Genomic DNA, 8,180 nt, shown 5'->3' on the forward strand with positions numbered 1-8,180 from the left:
GTCTTTCACGGTTATTGTGATCATATTTTGCATTTTACGGCATTTTATTTATTGACTTTAAAATTTTTGATGTTATAGATAGTTTCTATAGATAGTTTCTATTTTAAAAGCAATGATAACAGTTGAGCAAAGTATACAGCTGTGAGCTTATAAACAAATACAAACAAAATAGTCAGAACCAACACTTTACATTTGGGTTACATGGCCAATAATAGCCGTCAAGCCTATCCTTCTATGTCACTAATTAGCTGGCCTGGGTTGCTGGCTTAACAAATAATCCAAAGCTTCCATCTGGTTCCAGATCAATAACTGTTTCTGGTACCCCGACAACTATCAAATCAGAGCCACAGTGGTGGGGTTTTACTCTCGCCCCCAAAATATTATTGTTAATTAGACATCAACAAGAAGAGCTAGATACTGGAAAACATGTGAATAGGCACAGTTTAGTGCTTAATTTGCCAAACAACAACAGGTTTTGCTACCTATACTGAATGAAGCCTTGAGCCTAAATCAACGGAAATCAATACTATGCGTAAGAGGAACATAAAAAGAAACATTTTGAAGTGTTTTCCAATTTAAACACGTGTGTGATATTTTCAGTAAGAAGAAACACTTGGTTCTTGAAATTTATATTAAACCTTTTCTACACCATTTCTTAAGAACTCTAATAGACACTTGCTGAAGGGATAAAACAGACCAACACCGCTGGTTGACCTGATCTTAGTTCAGGTTTCAGTGGGAACAGAACGAATGGTTTAGAGTTGCGATCTTTTCACCTTCCCTAGGAAAAGGGCAGAGCTGTCGTAGAGAAACCCACCTCCTAAAGACATGAAGGATTTCGCTAAAACCAGCAGAAGTGAAAACTCTGGCAATAAAAACAAACTCAACCACATCCCTTCTAGCAATTTCCTTCTCAGAAAGTGGGAGTAAATGATGCCTTGCCTACCCTCACCACCACCACCACCATCAGGACACTCCTGCTGGCTCTGGCCAGTTGATGAGGAGGGACAGGTGGGCTGCTTTTAGTACTTTGAACTCACAAACAAACAAGCAAACACTGCAGCATTTGAGGTGCAGTATGTTATGTATTTCCTAATCTTTCCTATTTCTACAAAGGATTTTAAAGTACTTCTGCAGTCATTGAAGTTTTTTTTCTTTACATAAATATTGATATATTCTTTTTCTACTCAAAGTGCCAAAGGCTACAGTTTTTAATGACTTAACAAATTGTACCACATTGTTAAGGAAAAATAATGATAGTCATTAGAACTCAGACCTCTGCATGTATATTTGATAACACATCTTTTGTAAAAAAAATTAAAAGACTACAAAAAATATTTGTTTACATTCCACTGGTACCTTAATTTGAAATAAATCAGACTGACAGGTGGTAGCCCTTCTTAGCGTTCTATCTATTGCATTTGCTAATGGGAGCACTTCTTCCTTTGTTAGGCTGTGCTTTATTGATAAAATCAAGTATTGAATAAAGAGAATTAATTATCTTTTTAAAGTAAATAAATGATGAATATATATAATATATATAAAGTATTGTGTTTAATAAAATGTTATGCAATGTTTTCCAAACTGAAAAAGTTTGTAAAGTGCTATAAATGTATTTTGTTAAGTACAGATCAAAGCTATTGTGTGAGTATATTGTGCTAACATCATAGAAATAAAGATTAGATTTCTTCACCAAAACTGGGGCATTTTGTTTTCTGACTTCAGAGAGAACATGAACGTCTATAACTTGTCTTATAGAAGAACTGCTGAACATGTTAGCATGAACCTCAACTCATTAAATTCATAACTTTTTAGGAGAAAGACTGTAGAATGGTGAGTTAAAAGTCACAAATTCTATACCTTCCTCAACCAACTGAGATGCCAATCATAATAAGCCCTAACATTATTTAATGTTGCGCTAAGAAAAATTTGACATTGATGAATGTTCCTTACCACCAAGGATATTTTTATTCCGTGTTTGAAAATGCCATCTTTGACTAAGGATCACATCAGGTTCCTTATTGGGCATGTTAGAAGTCTGCATCAACCACTTTTCCCCTTTGTATTCTGGGTGACTTGTAACCAAATGCCCCTAATGCCATGACTTCTCTGTGAGGCCTTGGGTGGGTGCACTTTTAGTTACAGAAGCAAGAGACTGTGTGGGCTCGTGTCATTGCCGTCGTTCACAGGACAGGTCATGTTGCCGTTTAAAGAGAACAAGAACATGCACTCGGATTCAAAGAGTAACTTGATTAAAATAATATAATGGAAGAAAATCAAAAGGAATTTAAAGAGATTGAAAAGGAAATTGATGTAGTGAATAATGAAAAATCCTTTAGAAGCCTTGTAGCTGTAAAACTTTCAGGTCCATGGAAACCAAGCATTCACCGACATCAATTTGCATTTGTAAAACAGAAGGGGTATTATTAGGAATTTTTTAGATATCCCATTTTGCATAACCTGTCACTGTCAAGTTGATTCGAACTCATTACAAGTCTGTATATTTACAGAGTAAAACTACTCCATAGGGTTGTCTTGACTGTAATCTCTATGGAAAACAGATCGGTCACGAGGCCATTATTTTTTATGTTATGCTGGCTGCATTTGATCTACTGCCCTTTAGGTTAGTAGAAGATGGGAAACTGTGACATTCAATGGCCTTAAAAACAGTTTTAATGGCATCTATTCTGACTCATGATGGGACCTAGAAATTACTCTTGGGAGTTTATCCAACATTAATGAACATCTATGTACACACATACAAAAAAAGATGTTGTCATTGTTAGATGACACCAAATAGGCTCCAACCTCTAGCTACACTATATGCAACAGAATGAAACAGTGCCTGGTCCTGAGCTATCCTCACAAGAGCCCCGGCATTGAACACATTGCTGCAGCCACTGTGCCAATTCACCTCAGCAAGGGCGTCCCCTTGGTGGCTGTCCCTCCACTTTACCAAGCGTCATGGCCTTCTCCAGACACTGGTCTGTCCTAGCAACATGTCCAAAGCATGTAAGACGACATCTTGCCATCCTTGCCTCTAAAGAGTATTCTGGCTGTCCTGCTCCAAGACAGACTTGTTTGTCCTTTTTAGCAGTTTTTACACTTTCAAAATTCTTCTCCAGTACCACAATTCAAATGACTCAAGTCTTCTATAATCTTCCTTCTTCAATGTCCAACTTTCACATATAGATGAGGCAATGGAGAAAACCATGCTTGGGTCAGGCGCACCTTAGTCCTCAAAGTCACAGCTTGGCTTTTCAACACTCTAAAGACGTCTTGTGCAGCAGATTTACTTAATGTAACACATCTTCTGATCTTTTGACCAAAAAAGTAGCAAATGAATATTCGTAGCAGCTTTATTCATAACAGGCAAACTATAAGTACTCCTGATGTCTTCTAACAAACAAATGATTAAACAAACTATGGTATATCCACATTAGGGAATGTTAACCCCAAACTAAATTCACCCGCATAAAGTCGATTCTGAATCATAGGGACGTTTTGTAGGGTTTCTGAATCTGTGAATCCTGGTCCACAAAAGTCAAGAACCTTGTTTTTCTGTGACCGAGTGGTTGGTGGGTTTGAAGCTCCTCTTCCCTGAATAGCACTCCAGTGCTTCCTTGTCAGTGCCGCCAGGGTTCCTCATGGATACACATCAACACTTGGGTGACTATCAAGGGAAGTAAGCTTAATGAAGAAAATAATCCTAGGAGGTCACCTATTTTGTTATTTTATTTAATAATGTTCCTGAAATAATGAGATTCTAGAAATCCACAACAAATCAATGGTCCGCCAAGGTGAGGAGGGGTAGAAGTTTCAGAGAGAAAAGGAAGACTGAAATAAAGAGCAGCACACGGGATCCTTGCAAGGGAGCCGCTCCAGGTTTGGATCACAGTGGGCACAAAACCTGCACACGGGATATAATTTTATGGCAGGTTACAACAACCTAAAAACATGATAAAATTATATAGCAGTAAACATATATTGATCATGAATAAAAATGGAACAGGAAAATCTGAGCCAATGTCAAGATTTTGGTTGTGAAATCACATCGTTTTGCAAAACGCTGCTGTTAGGAGAAACTCCAGAGTGCATGAGCTCTCTGTCTTCCTTTTTACCGTGTGACCTTCAGGAGTGAGGACACTTACAGGGAGGAAACCATAGAGCGCTGTATGCGTCATAATGGACTTGATGGCAGTGGGGCTAAGCAAACCAGATTTCCATATATATAGTGGGCACTACTGAATAACATAACGATTAAAAAATTACTACATACCCTCCCATTTCAGAAAATATTCATAAATCTTTGTTTTGCAGGACCATTGTACTCACTTATTTCATGGAGCTTTTACTTTTAATTAATTAAGTTAATATGGCATTACATACTTGCTAGAAACCCATTGTAAGCATTTTGTAAGAAGTCCTTAGCAAGAAGTTGGTCAGTAAATACAGGAATAATTGAATGAATACAATCTGAGTGAAAATGATTTTGTTATATTAAGTAGACAATAACTCCTGCCCCCACAAAGGACAAACCTGCTGCCATAAAGCCTTTTACTCCTCCTAGAGACAACAGAATTTATTAACTTCAAGAAAAATATGATTTGAAAGAGAATGACATGGTGGTCCATTTGATTGTGTCCCAAAGTTCCACAGTTCTCAAAACTCCCCTCCAAGATGCTAAAGCCAAACGCATGTCCCGTTTTTCTCCTTTGTCTGATTTGCAGTATTTTCTTACAGTGTTAAGTCAGACTGCTGGGAACAAACTGTCTTTCTATAATAGACATGGTTTAACAACAGTTGTTTGTTCAAATGTTCCCACCTCCACAGTAATCTTTGTGGGAGCAAGTGCCAATAACGAGTACCTACTTATGCTATCACTTAAAAAGACAAAGAACAGTAAGCCATTTTCATAGTCAGAAATCAAGGGTATGTTTTTCCATTCAGAAAGGGGTATTAGAGCCCAGAAACGAAAGTAGTCTCTGTACTTAGCATAGCTTCCCGTTTCTTATTCCACCCACATAGCCCATTAAAACTAGTCACCATCGAGTTGGTTCCAACTCATGGTGGCGATTTTTTTTTGAGTAGATTGATTTTTTTTTTTCAGAAGCAGCTCTCAGTGGTCTCAAACCTCTTAGCATCTCATCATGTTGGTTATTTGCACCACCCAGAATGGTTTAACCTTTAGCATATCTCAATTTTCTTTTTCAGAATTCAGGAATATGGAAATGAAAGAGGCATTGAGATCAAGCCAACAGATATTCAACTACTTCACATTTCTACCTACTGTGTGCCTTAGTATGCACAATAGAGATAATTTAGGATTGTCATAAGGATTAAGTGAATAGGAATAAATCATTTAAAACTTTATGTGATATTTAATAAATAGTTATAAGCATTCAGCATTATTCATACTATTGTTTTAGGACCACTTTATCTGTTTTCTTTTGTCTCTAGTCCTCACCTCTCCCTATAACTTTACCCTCCAATATACATTTTAAATATCTATAATTGGCTCATCATCACTTGTAAGGGTCATGTAATTCCCAGAGTTTTAGAAATATAAACAGGTGACTAAAGGCTTGAAGATACAGAGGCCATCTAGCTGAGAAGCAACAAAGCCCACATGGAAGAAGCACACCAGCCTGTGTGAGCATGAGATGATGATAGGATCAGGTATCAGGCATCAAAGAATCACATCATTGTGAATGAGGTGGAGTGCAGAGTGGAGACCCAAAGCCCATCTGTAGGCAACTGGACATCCCCTTATAGAACGGTCACAGGAAGGAGATGAGCCAGTCAGGGTGCAGTGTAGCAAGAATGAAGTATACAACTTTCCTCTAATTCATCAATGTCAAGTCTATCTGACAAATCCGGCTAGACCAGAGGATGTACACTGATACAGATAAGAGCTGGAAACACAGAGAATCCAGGACAGATAAACCCCTCAGGACCAATAATAAGAGTAGAGATACCAGGAGGGGAAAGGAAAGGTCGGGGAGCAAGGGGGAACCGATCACAATAATCTACATATAACTTCCTCCCTGGGGGGACAGACAACAGAAAAATGGTTGAAGGGAGACATCAGATGGTGGAAGACGTGGAAAAATAATAATAATTTATACATTATCAAGGGTTTGTGAGGGAGGGAGGGTGAGGAACGGAGGGGAAGAATGTGGAGCAGATACCAAGGGCTCAAGAGGAAAGAAAATGTTTTGAGAATGATGATGGCAACAAATGTACCAATGTGCTTGGCACAATGGATGGATGCATGGATTGTGATAAGAGCTATATGAGCCCCCAATAAAATGATTTATAGAGAAAAAGTTTCACTCTTTTTTGTCCATTTCCAAATTGTTTCTTAGCACTATATACCGTGAAGATGCTTTCCTAATATCACTGTGGCCCGTGCTGGCGCGTCTTCTTTCTCACCTAGGACTAGTAGACATGGTGACATAAATATCATATTGTTCTTTTCATTTAGGATTAATGGTGAGCGAGATATGGGAAAAGCAACATTCTTAATACTGCTCCATTCCTTGGTGCCCCGGCGTCTACATAACTGAGTTTCTACGACTTCTGCTATCTAAATTTCATTTTATCCTGTTTTCTTATAACTCTACTTTGAGTCTTTTATATCTTCTTTACAAAATAATATTTTCTTTAATTTCAAAGAAAAAGACTAACTAGTTTTAGTTTTATTCATAATTTTAACTCTTCATTTATCTTTTGCCTATTTGATTATCATTTTTCCTCATTAATTTCCATATCTATCCAACTCACTGCCATCAAGTCTACTCTGTTTCGTACTGACCGTATAGGATAGGGTAGAATTTTCACTGTGGGTTTCCAAGATTGTAACTCTTTATGGGAGTGGAAAGCCTTGTCTTTCTTATCAGTCTTGATGGTGGGTGGTTATGTGTTGGGCTTCTAAACATAGGGTCATGGGTTCAAATCCACTGGCCATTCCTCAGACGAAAGATGAGGTTTGACTCTTGTAAAGAGTTTCAGTCTCAGAAAGCCACAGCAGCAGTTTTACCCTTTCCTGTAGGGTTACTGTGAGTCAGAATTGACTCAATGGCAGTGAATCTGGCTTTTGGTATCGCTGTGTGTGTTGGTTTGGGTTCTCTAGATAAGAAAAATCAATGAGGTGTTGCTTGTAGAAAGAAACTGATGTCAAGAAACGGCTTACACAGCTGTAGAAGTAAGTCATTCCAGTCTGGTTCAAGTCCGGCTCCCCTAACTCAGGGAAGCTGATGTACAGAGATGGGGTGCCAAGGGGGAACACAGGTTGATGGAAGCAGAGATCCAAAGTCATCCTAATAAATCCACCTTCAGCAGTCTGCTGAACGGCTCTGGGATCCACAGAGAATACAAAGGAGATTGAGGAACCAGACAAAAGTGTCAGCGTTGGCTGAAGGTAAAGAACCAAAGAAGATTCAGTTCTGCTTCGTGTCTCCCTCTTATACAAAAAGGCTATGACACCAAGGTGGTATCATCGGGCTTCCATGCAACTGATAGGTTGAATTCTGACCCTACTCTTACCCAGGAGTGTCTAGTTGACATAATCCCTAACCATCATGATATCTATAGCTATGCCTATACCTAAATCTATACCTATATCTCTATGTAGACTCAGAATCTCTGCATAAACAATACCCAAATATTTGGAAATTGTGGACAATATTTTAGGATGTATAAATACATAATACAACAAAAAAAGAATGTAAATAATCTTTATTTGTTAAAAATAACATTTTAGTTATGATTACATATCATTATTAATCTTAAAATTATAAATAAATCAATAAATAATTTTCACATACCAGGCTACATAACAATTAATTAATATTTAGCAAAGGAATCTTTACATAGTCTGCATCTGAGCAGTTAAGAAATCTGTTCTCCTTTTGTAACAAAGGTCATTTAATGGAATCCTTGTAATAATCATAAATTTCCCTACAATACAGTACAGCAATATATGTGACCTGATTTAATCAGTAACCTTCTCTCTTAAATCAATTTATGTAATTTATGTAATGGCACACTTTTTTCTTCCAAATGTTATAGCATTTTTATAGCCCCCCATACTAACACTTTTACAATTGCCTCTTCACGTATTCTAATATTTTCACTAAAATCATTTTCTGGGCATGATCACTTATCTCCTCAATTAC

Source organism: Tenrec ecaudatus, chromosome 1 (assembly GCF_050624435.1).
Source record: "Tenrec ecaudatus isolate mTenEca1 chromosome 1, mTenEca1.hap1, whole genome shotgun sequence".
NCBI lineage: Eukaryota > Metazoa > Chordata > Mammalia > Afrosoricida > Tenrecidae > Tenrec > Tenrec ecaudatus.